This window comes from Mytilus galloprovincialis, chromosome 11 (assembly GCF_965363235.1).
Source record: "Mytilus galloprovincialis chromosome 11, xbMytGall1.hap1.1, whole genome shotgun sequence".
In the NCBI taxonomy this organism is placed as follows: domain Eukaryota; kingdom Metazoa; phylum Mollusca; class Bivalvia; order Mytilida; family Mytilidae; genus Mytilus; species Mytilus galloprovincialis.
In genome coordinates this window covers 13,380,692-13,400,969 of record NC_134848.1, presented here as the reverse complement: position 1 = coordinate 13,400,969, position 20,278 = coordinate 13,380,692, and the positions used below count along the sequence as shown (strand labels likewise).

The 20,278-nt window shown below is 32.2% G+C and overlaps 1 protein-coding gene across 1 annotated transcript in view; it reads left to right on the top strand.

Moving 5' to 3' along the window:
• The first annotated feature begins 3,055 nt into the window (after positions 1 to 3,055).
• Positions 3,056 to 20,278, top strand: part of LOC143052040 (sodium-dependent serotonin transporter-like) — a 32,690-nt gene continuing 15,467 nt past the window's right edge. Inside the window, exons 1-2 of the mRNA XM_076225014.1 lie at positions 3,056 to 3,139; positions 13,975 to 14,040. The gene's annotated coding sequence lies outside the window, so the exon portion shown is untranslated. The remainder of the gene's footprint in view (positions 3,140 to 13,974; positions 14,041 to 20,278) is intronic.

Here is a 20,278-nt window from a genome sequence, read left to right as displayed (position 1 = left end):
TACGAAACTCTAGAAGATTCGACTATTTATAGATAAAAGTTACCTGTGTACCAATATCATGAATATGCATGATTAATGACCAGGCAAAATCTAATTGCTAAAATAGAGAGGACATATCCGAAACTCTACGGGATTGAAGGACATTTACTAGGTTTGGATTGTTTTAACCAATTAATAAACTTTGATTATTCACGTCTCGTAATATCTTCCAATCAGGTAGCAAGAAAAATTCACGCACTGACTGTCCATCGTTCAATTCTTAATATCGACTCCTATGAGTCGATAACTAGGAGTCGATAATGACTAGCTGTCGAAAGAGAAAATGTTTACCCAAAAAAAAAAAGTAATCATCCTTTTGCTTTGGCATTAGTTCAATGTGAGTATCTATGACTTCACCATTCGTCTCAACTCGGCCGATTCCGTACCCTCATAGAAGGAGAGTAGCGGATTCTACCGATGATTGCCGAATGAAACTTTACCTGCTTAACAAATCTTTTTGTATGAAATCAATATCATGTTCTATAATTGTAGTGTTACAGTGACATCGAAATTAACCCAAGGAAATATCAACGTCCCATTCACTGCGGTACTGTATTATGGAGATGACACAGAACGCACGATAACAGAAAAGGGCGAGTTTTATGGATGTCAGTACTTTGATTTTCATACTGAACTGAACGAATCAAAAGTGTCAACTTAAACATTCCATATCTTTTGTAATTTTGCAAAGGGTGATAACAAAGAGGATTGAGTTTTATAACTGTTTACTTTTTGCATTTATGATTATGCGCAAACATAAGTAGATTTTCCTTTTGTATAAGTGAAATACTATCCTTCCAATCATGATATATTTTTATATTCTTAATTTTTATATTTTATGTTTCTATGCTTATATTTTATGTTTTTTGCTTGACCTATGTGGGTGTAATTTACAAATAAAACTATGTATAATTCATTAGTATTGCTTATTCTTGTACTCTGCATGTATTTAACTAGAGGCTCCAAAGAGCTTGTGTCGCTCACCTGATTCTACTTTGGTTTTGGAAATCGAAAAAAAAAAATGATTAAAATCATAACAGATTCCTTTATAATGATTTAGGTGAAATTTGGTTTAATATTGGCCCCGTAATTTAATCAAAAGTAGAAGACTTTTGTAAAGTTTACAGAATTCGAAATTACCAATAAATTCATTCAAATGGTAGAAAATTACTTTAAGGAAAATGAAAAATCCGCTATGAAGTAACAATACTTAGTCAGTACCTCAAAAGAAACATTCATACCATGTTTGGTTTCAATCCATTAAGCGGTTTTCTAGAAGAAGACATTTGTATATATTTCCTTTGTAAAACTAAGTCCCCTGTTTGCAGCCGTCTTGGTTGTTGATTTTGTTTCAAAGTAACAACGCTTGATCAGCACCTCAAAAATAACATTCATGCCGAGTTTAGCTTTATTTCATTCAGTGGTTCTCTAAAAGAATACTTGTGTATGCATTAATAAAGTTTCCTTAGTTAAACTGAGTTCCCCGCTGACATTCATCTTAGATGTTTGACTGGCGAGAAAGAAACAACACTTAGCCAGGACCTCATTAGAAACATTAATTCTATGCTTTGTTTAATTCCATGTAATTGAACATTTTTTTGTACTTCACTTGGGGTTCTATATTAAAGTCACTCATGCCGGCCATATTGGAGGATGGATATAGGAACACCAAATTGTATTAAGATGACAGATCTATAAACAATGCGGATTAATGAAAATGTCTTACAAAGTTGTCCGTTAACGTTATTTGACATCGCCACAAGAGTAATATGACTCGGGACAGTATGACCCACATTCACAGCTAGGTACTATCTTTCACTGTAAATGTCCTGCATTCAACGAAACGAAATAATGCACACGTATAAGACCATCAAAGTAAAACGTAAAGTAAGACTTTGAAAACTTTAGTATCATAATTATATGTGTTGTGTCTTGAATACCACCGCTAGATTAAAATTATATTCGATGTGGTTTGAATATAAAATACAAAAATGTACATGTTCCCCAAACACCACAAAATTGTTGTTAGTAGTTAAAATCTAATTAAAATATAGATCTCTGATTTCGTTATACTGCATTATTGACGAAATCAGAGATCTATATTTTAATTAGATTGTTAGTAGCTAGTTCGATCTGTACTAAAATGTTCCCTGAAGTTCGAGCAGGTCAAACTTCAGAGCTAGGCAGAAAAAGATTCTTTGTTTCCAAAAAGTTGTATTTGTTACAATCATGAACTTTCTATACTATGTCATCCTTGTTATAATAAACGTCTTTGTATATCTTATCTTAACTTAGGCAGAAACCATTTGATTTTCGGGGGGAGGGGGGGGGCTATGGGTTTTTTTTTGGAAAAAAAAAGTTTGTTTCCAGTTTTTGGAGAAAAAAGTAATTAGTTTTTGATTCTGAGAAAAAAATTGTTTGTTTCACCCTCAGCTGCCACTATATGTAATGCTAAAATTGAGCGAAAAAAAATTAATTTGTCCAGAAAAAAAAAACATAGCCCCCCCCCCCCCCCCCCCGAAAATCAAATGGTTGCTGCCTTATCAAGATAAAAGTTTAAGCGCAAAATTTACAAATATGAAGTTAATCATACGGGGGCCCATTTAAAACGGGGTTACATTCAAACTTATATTTCAATCAAACTGTATTTAATATAAACACATATATTTTTTCCTTGTGTCTAAGTTTGTTTTGATATATTTCCTTGGACTATTATACTCCCCGATATTTCCTAGTATACTATACAAATCCTTGTAAACACAAATATGTATCGCTATCTCAGTTGAAACAGGGACTTTCTATTAATAATAAAAATCTAATTGAAAAATTTGTATACAAAGTTGTGATAATTTAAGTGAAATTATAACAAAAAGTAGAACAAAAACAAATTAGTCCTCAAATAATGAGCCGAGTTTGTTCAATTTTTTTCCTCAAAATAATGGTAAAGTTAGGCCAGGCCGGTTTATTATTTATAGTCCGAGTGTGTGGTAGGCCGAGATTGTTTGAGGCCGACTTAACCAGCGACCGGAAGTACGCTTTATTTTAACCAATTAAAATTATAATTTTGGATTTGTAGGGGAAGTTTGTAATTTGCCAAATAGTAAGTAAATACGTAATATAATATTTGTTATTGCAACATATTATTCGATGTTGATTGGAAGTCTATACTTTTGAGATCAAAAGCATGATTTTAATGTCAACAAGTCCGCGAAGGCCTCCATTTTCCGAAGTCTGAACCACGATCGATGAAATTTTTATTTGTAAACAAAGCCGCATTTATCAGAAAAAAACAATATTTGCTCTCTTGTTTGTACGATTTACAATTTATTCCAATAATTTTCTCTTGGTGTTTAATATCCATTTGGGCAGTTAAACATGAAAATAAAACATATCAACAGGTTCAAATTTCTGAACAAATGTTGGACCATACAAATAAATGCTGTGAAGTAAATTTACGAACAAATAATTATGATATCTTGAAAGACTATTTTATCTCCTTACTTAGACGCATTTTTGTTGTGTTTTTTTTTTTTTGTGTACATAAATATAGGGTATCACATATTTCATGTATATCTGTAGTTCAAATAATTATGACGTCTGGCAAGGCTACATGTATTTATTTTTTTTTTCCATAGCCTTGCCAGACGTCATAATACACCTTGTCGCTAATCCCGGCTGACCCGACTTTTGATGCATACAACAATCACTTTTCCATTGTTGCATCAGATATTTTGTTTTATGACCTTAAAATTTTACGAGAACCTGTGTTATAAGCATAAAGCATAAGCATAAAAGATTTATTTAAAGTCGGTTATACATATAACAATACAACATAAGCTCTGTAGAGCTTTTTTCCGACATGTTATATCCAGTAATGATGGACATGATGGACAAATAGCAATAAGGTGTATTATTTGGACTAGAGCATTGACCATTTGATTGTTCTACAACTGTCCAAATAATTATATTTTTATGAAAGGATTTTTTTTAATTATTATGTTGACTCCTTACTGCACCCAGACTGTCAAGTAAATAAAAAAAAACTTTCAAGATGTCATAATTATTTGGATTATAAAAACACTAAATACACAGTATACTATACATTGTGTACATGTACATTTGTATATAGTCAAATTAATATGATGTCTAGAAGAACATACCTGCCAACTGTCACTATTTGCAGGGTTTTCCCCCATCATGCCCATGGAGGCTCCCAATTGGAAATTTTAAAAGAGCAATTTCGTCCACTATTTACATGATTTAAAATGAAATTATTTTTTTTAGAATGGTTGGGATTGTAATAGTATGAAGAAGCAAATAAACATCATTAAAATGAATTTACAGGCCCCTTTGAAGGTTTTGTTGGATTTTGAAAGCCATCTTGCACGTAAAACCCCCATGGGCATTTTGAAAAGTTGGCAGGTATTGAAGAATAATCATGATGATGAATTCAAAGTTTGGAAATGGGAATTTTAGAACACTGCAAACATGTTAAAGGTTCATCAAAATAGAAGTTATTTATAGGCTACATGTATGTAGCTACATGTAGTATACAACTTTTGGCAAAACCAAGAAAAATTCAATATCCACAAAAAATACAATGTGTCCTCTTTTACAAAATCCATGAAAATAAATGAATCCACAGTACACATGGTACATGATACATTGCATACATTTTATCATGTTTATATTGAATATTGACATTAGTTAGGATCTGTGTAATCAAGTGGCTTCATTTACAACTTCAGTGAGCAACATGCAATGTCAATGAATAAATAAATATAATCCTTTATGGAACATGTATTCTGATTGTCAACATTAAGTTGTATGAAAATTCTCACCTTTATAATTTATATGTAAATATTGACAAGATTTAAATTGATGATCACCAGGTAGTGGTAGAATAATTTGGTTACTTCCCCTAAATTATATTTCTGTAAAAAATACTTGTGCATTGAAATTTGAAATTTAAAATAGAATAATAAGTTAAGGGGCCAGCTGAGGCCTGCCTCTGTGAGCTGTATGTTCTTACTGTGTTGGAGACTCTGAAACATATAGTACTTTAGGAAAAATGATTTTCAGAATTAAATAGTAAAGACATGTACATTTGTAGGACCCCACATCCAGATCCTTATACATATCATTGTACATTACATGCACATGTATATAGATTTATATGACAATATTATATATACATTTTTACATCATTTTTGTACATATACATTTGTATACATGTACATGTACTATAGTTATTAAATATTTATGCATCTCAAAACATGTATCTTGTGATTGACACATTTATTTAATTTAAACATTAAATATTTAAAATAATTAATTAACGCCACATAATTGATAAAAATACATGTACATATTTTCATATGAGTGCCATTTATATAGACATGATGATACATGTAGATGGGTTTAATTTGAATACTTAATTAATTTTTCTGTTAATATTTAAAACCAGTATTTTACATGTAATGTATACCTTATATATCCCCGGTTATAGATATAGAAAGATGTGGTATGATTGCCAATGAGACAACGTTTTTGTACACATACAGATCCTATTTTTTCAAGAGTACATTTATTTGTCACTAAGGGACGACATCAAAAGATTGATGTAGGATAAAAAACTTAAATCAAATAGTTTGGGGGTGGGGGTTAAAATTCTGCAAGTTTTGTATATCTAAAATCGATTTTTACATATATCCCTATTGGTAAATCAATTTTTCCCAAATTAAGTTAAGAGGGAGGGTCAGTGAAAAAACTATGTGAATTAAGTTTTTTATCCTACATTGAACTTTTGATGTCATTCCTAAGGGTGTAGGCCAAGAATAGATAGAGGGTAAATGTGTTCATTGTAACATGTGTAACATTGGAAAAGGGTGATTGCCAATGATACAACTACATTGTACATGTATCTACTAGAGAGCAAGGAATGTAGCTATATAAGCAAGTGTTACATGTATTATCATTTTATGTGCACTGTACAGCCTTTAAATATGAGCAAAACTAATATTGTATCGTAAGATTAGTTGCCTTTGAACTGAAATACCCTATACTTGAGCCCAGTTGGAGCATACTGAAAAGGCAACTGCTTGGCCACAGCTAAAATTTGATAATTTACTAGAACACACCCGTGATATTGCGGGTCCGTGACTGAATTAAAGTATATAAGGCAGATTTTACAATAAGAAGGAAATATTGTTTTTTTGTATCCATCAAAAAAGCAATTGCTGAAACTGTGAAACCGACTGTGTAATGGAGTAATGCATTATGTTATTGAATAAAATGTGTCTTTCTGAGTAAATAAAAATAAAAATTACTCTGTGTTTGTGTTTTTTGTTAGAATAGAGGGTTTTCAATTTCAAAATATTGGACATGGAATAGACATCATGACCTACTTTACTGACATCCAGCTTATTTGGAGTGGAATTTTGAAGTATTATTTATAAGTGGAGCCTAATAACATGGACTTATATTTTAACATGTTTAATAAAAAGTCTTCTTTTGTGTTTTAATCATAACTTTAAGGCAGTTTTTTATTGGTAAAGGCTAAAAAAGGTAATTTAATAATATTGTTGCTAACGTCACGTCTTTTCCGTCCATTGTGGTATGTCACGATCGCAATTTTCCTGATGGTTCTCAGACAGCCCATTGTAGTTATTTTTATCCCGGGTTTTATAAATAATTGAAAATAGCAATCATATTAAATTTGGATGACGTAAGGGGTTCAAAGGACTTGAGGAATCAATATCATTGGCTGTTTTATTTTTTTGCGAACGTTACTCTCGACGTTTCCGTCCAAATCAGTGTCACGTGAGCAACATATATTTAGATCTGTAACTCTCCTGTATAGGAGTTACGATATCGCCCTTTGCAGAAATAGATTCGGAGTCAGTTCCTTGACATGATGGGGAAGCAAAGATGGGAAGTTGTATGTAATATCGTTACAAGAGGACCTTAAATGTAATCCGTCCACCAAAAAGACGTTCGCAACAAAACGTAATGTCATGATAGTAGATGTTGCTAATGTTACTATTACGAATTGGTTTCTTGTGTATTCATTTGATATAAAGTACACCTGCAAATGACATTCTGTATATTTAGAAATTCTAAACCAGACTGTACAATTTTATTACTCCAGGCGTATATTAAACATCACTGTGTGCATACATTTTAACTTTTAAAGATGTTGTTGCTCATGTGACATGTCCAAATGTCGCTAACGTTACTCATTTTTTGGTTTTTTGTGTATTCATTTCAATCATTTGATATAAAGTACACATGCAAATGACATTCTGTATATTTAGAAATTTCAAACCAGACTGTACAATTTTATTACTCTAGGCATATACATGTATTAAACATCACTGTGTGCATACATTTTAACTTTTAAAGATGTTGTTGCTCATGTGACATGTCCAAATGTCGCTAACATTACTAATTTTTGTCTCTGTCACGTTAGCAACATGAAAGTAGGAGACAGAACACAATACTGTAAAATCTGCCATAACTATGCGTATGCCTTATTTTAGTATTGATATTGTCATCTGATAAAGTCCTGCCGATTATAAGATGCACAGTTTTCTCTGCTTTCAAAATCTTTCTGTTTGAACCCGTCGACCTGGAACCAATTTATACTTATACTGATTGTGGTAGGTTATCATGATTATATTAAGTCTGACTATTTGATTATGAGGATGTAAATTTATGTCATTAGTGCATTTGGTACATTTGTAACTAAATATGAAATCTATTTTAGTATGTTTAGCATTCAGTGGCGGATGCAGGAATTTTCGAAAGGGGGGGTGCTAGCCCAGGGCAAAGGGGGGGTGCAGGGGGGGGGGTGCAAAATTGTCCCGATTCAAATGCATTGATCGGCCAAAATAAAGGGGGGGTGCGGACCCCCGGAACCCCCCCTCTGGATCCGCCACTGGCATTTAGGGATCTTAATTGGTATAATTTCTGTATTGGGACTGATTATAAATAAGATATATATATATAATATGTATATCTGTATACATGTATAAGGGTTGAATAATTTGAATAAGAACACAGGGATGATCATGATGATTGCACATAAATACCAGCAGTCATAACCCTGATATACATGATATATATGACGTATAATAAACTTGTCTTGTCTTCCAAAATGCAGTTATGCAGTTTTTTTCCAAAATCAAATAAACTTTATATATGCATGCTACATGTACATGTACATGTATGTACAAAATATATAATTTCATGATTTGAGCAAATATATGTATTACAAAAATATTAAAAAAAACTTTTAACTGCATGAAAATTAAAATTACTCTATTAGTGTAATAGCTGTTAAAATAGGTACATTTTGTACATGTTTATTGCTTAATCTGTCATTTAATGACCTTTAGTGAACCCCAGTTGTAAAGCTGGTTCTTCATTTGCATAATTATCTTAATTTTATCTATGAATCTATTTAATGTAGCACAGGATAGCCTTATAATTACTAAATATGGAAATATAATGAATAAAGGACAGATTATAGATAACATGGATAACATGCAGACTAAAATAAATGATATTAATTATCCATATAGCATGTATAGTCCAGCAAGTTACTAATAAAATCAATTTGTAAAGATTTTAACAAATTCCTTGACCCAGTATTGCTTTTTTTTTTAATTTCTATTAAGATAGTTCTGAAAGTTGTAGAATTAGGGAGCTACCATTTGATTTTTATGGGGGGGCTAGGATGAAATTTGAAAAAAATAGGCAGGACAGGAGTTTTGAGTAAAAAAAAAAAGGCAGGATGAGAAATTTGTTAAAAAAAAAAGGCAGGATGACAATTTGTGTAAAAAAAGTCAGGATAAACTAGTAAAAAAAAGGCAGGACCGAATAGAGTAAAAAATAAAAAGGCAGGACAGAGATTACAACTAAAAAAAAAGCAGGACAAAATTTTTCATCCTAGCCCCCCCATAAAAATCAAATGGTAGCTCCCTTAGATACAACACATGCGAAATGAACACTACAATTATTCACTTCACCAAGTTTTCTTACAAATTTTTTGATGTGTCTCATTTATCAGATTTGCAGGATTATTAGTGATTATCTGATTTAATTGTATATTTATAGTAATTTAGCTGATCTGTAACAATAACATCTTCATGCCTTATATATCATGTACTGTAGTACGCCGCTAGATTAAAACTGACGTGGAAAGGTAACACATGGCCAGCGAAAGCTCTTTTTTTAAGAGCCCAGGTGGTCGTGTGGTCTAGCGGGACGGCTGCAGTGCAGGCGATTTGGTGTCACGATATCACAGTAGCATGGGTTCGAATCCCGGCGAGGGAAGAACCAAAAATTTGCGAAAGCAAATTTACAGATCTAACATTGTTGGGTTGATGTTTAGACGAGTTGTATATTTATATATATATATATATGCAGGGATTTTATTATCTTTAATGTGGACTCGGGTACATTTTTTTGTACTTTCAAATTTGTTGCTATACACATGTACACATTTATGAATATCTTGAGGGGGAGGGGGGGTGTCTTTCCAATTATATACTAGAATATCATGAATATGTTCAATGAAGTCTAGAACACACCCCTGAAATCGTTGGCATTTATAAGTCTGTGGTTGAAAGTCTTTAAAGTCCATCTGATGACAGAAACAATATCAGACTCCTTCATTTTCATTTTCTTACCAAAATAACCCAAACTGAATAATCATATAAGGATGAAAAATGTGACTATAAAATTGAGAATGGAAATGGGGAATGTGTCAAAGAGACAACAACCCGCCCAAATAAAAAACAACAGCAGAGGGTCACCAACAGGTCTTCAATGAAGCGAGAAATTCCCGCACCCGGAGGCGTCCTTCAGCTGGCCCCTAAACAAATATATACTAGTCCAGTGATAATGAACGCCATACTAATTTCCAAATTGTACACAAGAAACTAAAATTAAAATAATACAAGACTAACAAAGGCCAGAGGCTCCTGACTTGGGACAGGCGCAAAAATGCGGCGGGGTTAAACATGTTTGTGAGATCTCAACCCTCCCCCTATACCTCTAACCAATGTAGTAAAGTAAACGCATAACAATACGCACATTAAAATTCAGTTCAAGAGAAATCCGAGTCTGATGTCAGAAGATGTAACCAAAGAAAATAAACAAAATGACAATAATACATAAATAACAACAGACTACTAGCAGTTAACTGACATGCCAGCTCCAGACTTCAACTAAACTGACTGAAAGATTATGATTTCATCATATGAACATCAGGCACAATCCTTCCCGTTAGGGGTTTAGTATCATACCATCATAACATATATGAGAAGAACATAACCCGTGTCATGCCAACAACTGTTTTTAGAATAAATGTGTTTAGTTCCGATGCAAAGACCTTATCAGTGACTCAATATTAACGCCAAAATATGCAATCTTTAATGACTTGACAACAGTATCGTAATTATATCCCTTCTTAATAAGTCTATTCAAAGGTTTTGTAAGTTTCTGAGGTGAATACTGACACCCTTGTGCTTTATAAAGAATATTATCATAAAAAATTGGATGTGAAATACCTGAACGTATTAAAAGTCTGCATGTTGAGCTATATTTACGAATAATGTCTTTATACCGATGATAAAATTTAGTAAAAGTTTTGACTAGTTTGTGATATCGAAAAAACCTATGCATGGTAACTACAAATGTACATACATGTACATAACAAATTTCGCGAAATCTTTTATTCCCTGATGGTCCTTGAGGAAAATCTGCTGGTCCTCACTATTAACTCTATTGAAAAATACTAAAATTGTGTCAGTCCTACATGTATGCAAAATTTTGGTGGTAAAATCCTGAGGACTGACACTTTTCGCGAACTCTGTCGTCACATAGGACACAGAGGCAGTATGAAGAAGTTATTGTGGAAGGAAGAGAAGCGACTCACAAAATGAGATGCTTATGAATACTTTTAAAAAAAAATAATTCTGTTTTTTTATCATTACATAATTAATGAACTAGTTATAATGTATCATTGATTTTGCATGTACATGTTTGTAATCATTTATGAAATGGTGGCAGAGTGGTCTAAGTAGTAAAACTACATTGTATGTAATTGTATTGTATCTCTAGCCTTTCAACCCTTAGGTTATTAGTTGGAATTCCAAACTTGGCATGCAGGTGCGCTCGACTCGAATCTTAATGGAATAAAAAATGGCAGTTTTCCTACTAAAGGTCAAAGGCTTTCAACTGCTTCCTCCGCCAAATAATAACTGACTATAATACAAAACTGCTGAAAGTGGTGTTAAACATCAATCAATCAGCATAGAATGTATCAATAAAACCACATACATGTACATGTAATTTCCTTATTTTTTTCTTTTGGTGCACATTTACAAATGTACAATGTAGATCTGTACAATGTACGTAGCTGTACACATGTATATATGTATATATATAATCTTTGTGCATACATGTACATGTACATGTTTACAAAATATATAATTATAACTTTCTCTATTTTATCAGTTGATTTTGTAAGTACTTAATTGCATAAATTTCCTATCAGGATTTCCCTTGACAAACAGAAGTCATTTAAAAGGAAGCTACATGTGTATTGTTACTTAACCAAAGGTGTTTAACCTTTGCTCAAAATTCTGAAGTTAGAATAGTTTAAGAAAGTATCAGAACCCGTTATAACTCAGTTGACTCATCATTTAATAACAGGAACAGCCATGTTTTAATATCATTTTTTAACTGCCACACCCTCTATATATATAGATCTCCCTTTATAAAGTTTTCTTCATTGTCTATCATTCAGAATATGATGTACAATGTACATGAACATTAAGGGTCATTTTGAGAATTGAAAGCACTGATTTATTATCATCTTGCACATCTGCACATGTTCTCTATTTTCTGTATTTTTCGCAGTGCCACTGTGAACCTTTTATTTCTTTTCTCTCATTTTTTCAATGTATTTGATTTTTATGCCCCACCACCTAGAGGCTTTATTTTGAACACTCTGTGTGTTGTTTGTCCATCTGTATCGTCTGTCTGTCTGTCACACTTCAGGTTAACGTTTTTGGTTAAAGATTTTGGTCAAGGTAGTTTATATTTATGATGAAGTTGAAGTCCTATCAACTTGAAACTTAGTACACATGTTCCTCATGATATGATCTTTTTAATTTTAATGCCAAATTTAGAGTTTTGACCCTGAAATTCAGGCTCCTGACTGTACACAGAAAATGGTAATGGAGTGGAGAAATCATGTTCTAAGGGCACATTCTTATTTAAATTTCAACATTTAACACACATAAACATTGTTCTTTATATAATTAACGTGTTTCAATGGGATGGCTTGAAAATCCCTTATCATCATTAACTGCAGGTCAGCCTTGAGGGATATTATTTTCCTGCTCCCCCTTTTCGTTCATGTCATAATTTTTGTGTTCCTCAAGGGACCTCTTGATGACATAATTATGCAGGCTCATGTTTCGTTGTATCAATAGATGAATAATTATGCATCAGTATTTAGAAATGACCCATGTTAACTTACTGAGAAATCAGTACATTTTTTCAAGTAAGTCTAATGATTTATTATTCTCAAAGGTTACATATATATATACAATGGATGTATCCAAAACTACATTGACATTTAACAGTGGCATAAGAGAAATTGTGGAATTGTATTATTGATAATTGTATGAAAGTTGCTCTGACAGCAATAAGAGAAGGGATTAAAAACTGTTCTATAAAAACTAAAAAAGAACATATATATTTCAATTTTAAAATTGACGGTACAGATTAATTTAATGGTATTATTTCTTGGACTTTTTTTGGTTAGCGCAAAACATTTAGCAATCTGCTTTTTGGGCTCAGGACTTTGGTGGCAGATTAGTTTTTAATAATAAACTTTATTGAAAAGCACTTTACGCCCATATGGGCCAATGGCTTAAAACATTATACATAATATACAGTTTACATATATAAAACAATGAAAATAAACAATGCAGACACTTTGAACTATAATCCTTGTCTTTCTTTAAATCAATATATATATATATATAAGAGATTCAAATTATATCAATTAGTCCAAATATTGTATCACTTAACTATTATAAGTCTGTCAACACAAAAGATGTGATATTGAACCTTGCTACAGGTGTGCCATACTGCAATCTTGATTGACTAGTCTAGGATTTTTAGTTTTCCTACTGAAGGTCGGAAGTTTACCCTTACCGATAACATGTTATTTGGATCGCATGTAAAGGAATGATATATTGTGATATTGGAGTAGAATCATATTACATGATATGCATTTACATGTACATGTGTATATATATTTATATAACAATATTAGTGCAACCCCCTTTGTGATTTTTAAGCTTGAAACTTTATATGCTTCGTGTTTTTAACAGCTGTTTACTTTGATAGAATTTTGTGGAAGTTTGTGCAAGACTGTTGACATACATGTACATACATGTTGTCTGCTCTTTGGTCGGGTTGTTGTCTCTTTGACACATTCCTCATTTCCATTCTCAATTTTACTGTATTGTCAATAAGCTACTGAACCTTTACAATTACCTACCTGTAAAAGAAAATCAATACAATTTAAATACACAAATATATGATTTTAATTTAAGAAATGGAAATTCCCTCTATGACATAGAAAACAACTGAACCATGTAGACTTTGCATTAATGACCGACTTAAGCTTCCATTACTGGAGCATACACATATATTGTACCTACATAAAACTTAGAAGATTTTGCAGTAATGACCTACTTAAGCTTTCATAACTGGAGCATAAACAATTATTATACTTTTATAATAAAACTGAAAAGGTTTCCAGGAATTATAAGATAAATGTTTTCTTCTATAAACTATACTAATGAACAAATATTGATTTACAATTCTTTATTGATTCTCTTCCAGGTTTTACAGCATGCCATTGTAATTTGTGTCACATCCAGCAGCAGCAGCAGACACAGGGACATTGAGGTTTGTTGTCATTGGTTATTTATTATTTTTGCCGTCTGCTATTAATTTGTAATGGAGAAATCATTAAATGATACTTTGTTTTGAATGTTTATGTTTAATTTTTAATGGAGAAAAATGGATAAATATTTTAGCATGTTAAATGAAGGGTGTATATTTTATATTATATATGCAAAGTTTACGTGTATTAATAATAATCTATTTGTCTGATAGATATACACGTATGAAGGTGCATAAGATTTTAAATAGCAAGGTAATTATATAATGGTGATGCTTTCCATTGTTTTAAGAGGAGAGTTTGGCCTAAATCCCTTTCTTTTATTCATTTCTTACTAATATATTAATTATAAATGTTTACTTAAAACTGCTAGTATACTAAATGCCCTCAGCAGGAAGGAACACAGGGGCAGATCCAGCCATTTTAAAAGGGGGATTCCCAACCCAGGACAAACTATATGTCCCCATTCAAATACATTGATCATCCAAAAAAAGGGGGGGTTCCAACCCCCGGAACCCTCCCCCTGGATCCGCCACTGGAACATGTAACTTAATCAAGAACTACAGGGTATCTGTTGGGTGATAGAAGTGTAAAAAGACACCCAATTTCAGGGCCGGATCAAGCTATTTTTAAAATGAGGGGTTCCCAACCCCAGAGAAAAGCGGGAGGGTTCCAACTATATATGTCCCTATTCAAATGCATTGATCGTCCAAAAAAAAAGGGGGGTTTCTTACCCCTGGAACCCTCCCCTGGATCCGCCAATGAAATTGCTGGATTAACAGTATGCCCTCTCCCCCTCCCACCCTTTTTAACTTAGAAAAAAAATATCATTTTCTAGCAGAAAATTGTCAACAAACTTTGCAGTGGCGGATCCAGGGGGAGGGTTCCGGGGGTTGGAACCCCCCTTTTTTTTTGGACGATCAATGCATTTGAATGGGGACATATAGTTGGAACCCCCCCTTTGTCCTGGGTTGGGAACCCCCCCCCCCTTTTTAAAATGGCTGGATCCGCCCTTGCTTAATCTCTATGATATTTTAAACTTTATTACTTCTTATGTTATTCACATTATTTAATTACAAATCAATTTTTTTGTTGAATTTTTATGAAGCAATTTCGTTTGCACTTTTGCACTTTTTAAAAATCTCTATCTATCAAAACAAGTTTGTATAAACTTCTGATATAAACAGACCTACATGTAGAAATTAAAAATATTCAATATAATAAAGTCTGATTGAAGTTAAGGAGGTTTTATTTCCTACAATGACTCTCAATTGATTTCTTCACTCTTAGGGTGTTTTAAAATATCGTGTACGGCTCTTTAGCTGATTTCATTACTCTGAGGGTGTATTAGAATCTCCAACACTAAACCTCCATTAGTTCCTTTACTTTGACAAACAGGAGGCATTACATTAAAGTCCCATAAACTGACCCTGGACTAATTGCTTTAAATTTATTCTGAGTATACATAAAAATCTACCACACTGACCCTCACCTGATTGCTTTTAATATAATCTGAGGATGTATTAATATCTCCCATAGTGACCCTCAAATGATTCCTTGCTTTTGATTTACAAGGAGGATGACAATCATGTAGTAAAATCTACTATAGTGACCCTCAACTGATTCCTTAACTCTGAGGCCATATCAATATTAAAGTCCCCCACACTGACCCTCAACTGATTCTTTTAATATACCTTTAGGAGGTACATGTACTAAAATCTCCCATGGTGACCCTTAAACAATTCCTTTCCTCTGAGGCCATATCAAAATCTTGAATTATTTCTTTATAGTGCTTAAACTTCCCTAAACGCAGCTGTGTGTTAAAGAATGGTCAAGAATGGAAGTAGTTATATCATTATAATGACATTTTGATTATAAAGTGACCACTTACTTATGGATTGAGGGAAATAATGACCAGTAATTGATATCATTACACTGGTCAGTCTGACAAGGGCATTGACCATCCAGGTTTTTGTGGGAGTGTGGGTTTTTGCTTAGGACACATAAAATTGTTGCAATTTTATTGGAAACGAATTAGTTATTTTTAATGAAATTTATTACAGGAATAAGATTTTTGGAATTAATGTTTATTTTGGTATTTTCAATAGAAATATATGGAGTAGAACTTCCTTTATTATTCTTTTTCCAAGAAATGTACAAACATTTAAAAAAAAAATCTATATGAAAAAGTCATTCGCTCACCAGATATGAATAGTGTTTGTAAGAACTTTGCTTCTGAACTTTGATTTATTTTGTACACCAAATGGAATTATTGATAGAGAAACATTAATATTTGTGCAATTGAAATTAATGTACATGTATATAATAAGTAAAACTTTAAATTTATCATGTAATTGTTTTTTTTTTTACACGAGGACAATAGGTTCTAGGTTCGTACATCTAGAAAGTCTAATTAAAACATTACTTGTATTTCTTTTAAACTTGAAAAACATACCCAAATTTGTAATTTGTATTTTTGGAAAAACAAAATAGTATATATATATAACTATACTAAAGGTATAAATGAATTCCTTAATTTCCTATCATATTTTCAGTATGGAATTGGGAGAAACTTTAACATGTTTAAAGATACAATATTTAGTTAGTTCTTTACTGAAAATAGAAAACTGTACCAGTATTCTGTAGGATTATAATGAAATAGAATCAAATCAATAGAGATTTAGCAAATTATTTATACATGTGCCTTGCAAGACAACAGATCTGAAGATCTAGAGCCATATGTTTTTATATTCTTGTGATCTTTACCATGTTACATGACCCCATACATCTGCATGAATGTTTACATTATTATTTTAACTTTTAGTTTCTTGTGTACAATTTGGAGTTTAGTATGGTGTTCATTATCACTGAACCAGTATATATTTGTTTAGTGGCCAGCTGAAGGAAGCCTCTGGGTGCGAGAATTTCTCGTTGCATTGAAGACCAGTTGGTGACCTTCTGCTGTTGTCTGCTCTATGGTTGGGTTGTTGTCTCTTTGACACATTCCCCATTTCCATTCTCAATTTTATTTATTACATATATATATATACATGTATCTGATTTCAACCTACTGTAAAGGTCATGTGACTTTTTTTATGACTATTGAGCACCAACCTAACCTGGTATCCCGGCCAGATCATCGTAAGTATACTGACAAGGTTAGCCAGGACCCCAGGCAAGCACCAACCATACAGACATTAAGGTTAAAAGTTGCATAAATTAACTTATTGTTTATGAGTCAGGAACACCACACCTTTGGGTTCATGGAGGAAAAAATTGGAAGCTAATATAACTATACAAATTTTTTTCAAAACTGTACAAAATAACATTTGCAATTTAACATTTCAATATTTTCTATTTGACTTTCAATTAAGTTCTTAAAATGCTTAACTAATTGACTACATATCCAGGATATTTAAAACAAACCATCCCTTCTGAATTAAGAAATAAAACAGGAGTAACTTTTGAAAAGGATATATTGTGGTCACTATTAGTTTGAGATGTAGTAAAAGTGTGTTGAAGTACATGTAGGTTGATTTTGATTGTAAATTTTGAGAAAATTGAGATTGTTTCAGAGAAAATAATGATCTTTAAATAGGGATAAATTTTTTGAAACATTTTATAAGGTTTATAAATTCTGTACACTGTGATTCATCTGACATAATATAGGGTGCATGGGCATTGATGTAGGCTATATTTTCAAACGATAAATAAAATCCTATCACACATGATTCATAATATGACATATTGGAATTTTGGACCCTCAATGCTCTTCAACTTCGTACTTATTTGGCTTTATAAATATTTTCATATGAGCGTCACTGATGAGTCTTATGTAGACGAAATGCGCGTCTGGCATACTAATTTATAATCCTGGTACCTTTGATAACTATCTTGAACAACGTTTTTTGGGATACGATTGCTTTCAAGCAATCTGTAGACTTATACCAGTGGCTCAGGACAATGCCCTCACGTCAACCGTTTTATTCTAAACATTAAGGACCATCTCAGATTCTTATGATTGTCTTGGTTTAAAAGGTAAAAACAAACAAACGAAGGGATTGAACTTAACACTTTTCTATATTAATGTTCTTTTCATAATCTTCGTGTTTGATATTTCCCTTGACTTATATGCGTGTTTCTAACAACACGGAAAATCAGAGTATTTATATTTAGTGTTTTTATAAATTTAGAAACACGTCAGAGGGAATTCCCCAGTTGTGATAAAAATGCGACAGTTCTCTGAATTCCCTGCCCGATAAATCTATTTCTGTCACATAAGTACTGAAGTGGAGTTTTACTTACATGTCACCGTTATTAAACTGATATATGATATTGTACTTCCATAAAATATTGGGAACCATTTAGGTTTAATATACGTTCTTACTACAGGGTTTGTTTAGGTAATTCTGCGCATGCGTATAGTTTTCTTGACTTCAAGGGGTACTAAGGTTAAATGGTTGCTCTAGATTCATTTATAACTCATGGGATTCTTTCTGTGTATGTCTGCTATTGAGGGTTATTGTTGTTGCATAATTTTAAATCATATATATGCATCATTTAAATAAAAATAAATGTAGGTTTTCTTTCAACACCCCTTTAGGCGAAATGAAGTCTTCCATATTATCGTTTTGAGTTGTCTCCCTTCCGTGAATTCTGAATTAAAACAACACATTGAGAAAAATTAACTCGTTCTGTCGATAAACGTCATATTATATTAATAGCGATCGCAATTTAAACCGAGGAATGTGTAGGGAAAGGAGTCATGATTACTGACTCAAAGGAAATTAAATATTTAAAGAGTTAGGAATGGGGTTCCTCCTAGAATTAATGTAGGAAAATAGGTGATAAGATATGAAGTGAAATACTTCTCTCACTCTGAGTCTCAGTGACTGCTGTGGAAAGTAAACTTGGAATTGATAGTACAAAAATAAAACTCAATAGGCCTAAGTACATTGTTCATACACTTTTAACCGGAATTGGCTATTTTGTAACTATTCAGATTCCGTAAATTACATTTTACATGTGCAGTTGAATTAGTTTTGAAAATAAAATTATCCAGCTACATATATACATATGTGTCAATGAAAACAATGGCAATCATATCCCTCAGAGCAATCTGCTCTTTGTTTTTCAAAGTGAATCAAAGGAGATTTGATATGATATTGCGGTCTTTTTGTATTTTTTTTCATAATCTTGATTAGTTGTATTCAAACATTATATGTGTTAAAAGATCAAATCTGCAATAAGAGTTGTAAGGGCACAATTAGCATAGGCAGATCCTGGGGGGCCCTCCCCTTTTGTTGGAATACAAAATACAATACAAAGATGGATTCAATATTGATAATTTTCTTGGCCTTATTGAAACTTGATGTAAACCTAAATTAATGGATATCTGGGGTCATGGAGTGTCCAGCCACCCAATCTTAAAAATAAAAAAAGATAGCCTTAATATTTGCATTGCTGAAGATGGAATTATAACAATTTTTAACAAATATACATGTAATGATGTTGTAACACCCACATTTAACGAAAGGCCAATACATCAGTCACACAGGAAATATTTTGTTTGATAAGATATTGTGGTTACAATGTATAGGTTACGTCATGTGGTATGCATACATGTACAGTCAGTACGATGAAAATAAATAACAACTTGTATTTCCAAAAATATCTTAGTGTACATTCTTTCAACATAGGTTCATAAACTGTCCACTTTTTGAAATTTTTGACATTGAATCACTAGTGTCATTTCGACCAGAACAATAAAAAATAAACAACAGCTTGTATTTCCAAAAATAATTCATAGTTTACATTTTTAAGTATAAGCTTAATTTTTTAATTGTCCACTTTTTGAAATACATTGTTGACATTGAGATTAGAGCCTTTTCTACAGGACAGGACTGAAATTCCAAAAAATCAAAACTACATATTTCAGTTTTCTTATTCAGATATCGCTGAAAACATGGAAAATTCTCTAAATAAGTTAATTGACTATTTACTTTTTTATAGACATCTTTGACATAGCTGTTAGAGATAGTTTGACAGAACTCAGATATTCCAAAAAGTTTTAAGAATTTTATTTTTTCAAGTTGATTTAAATTGTAATACATGTACATGATATAATTTATATAATGCTAAACTTTGAAATGACCTTAGGGATGACATCAAAAGTTCAATGAAGGATAAAAAACTTAATTCATATAGTTTTTTCACTGACCCCCTACCCCCCTCTTAACTTAA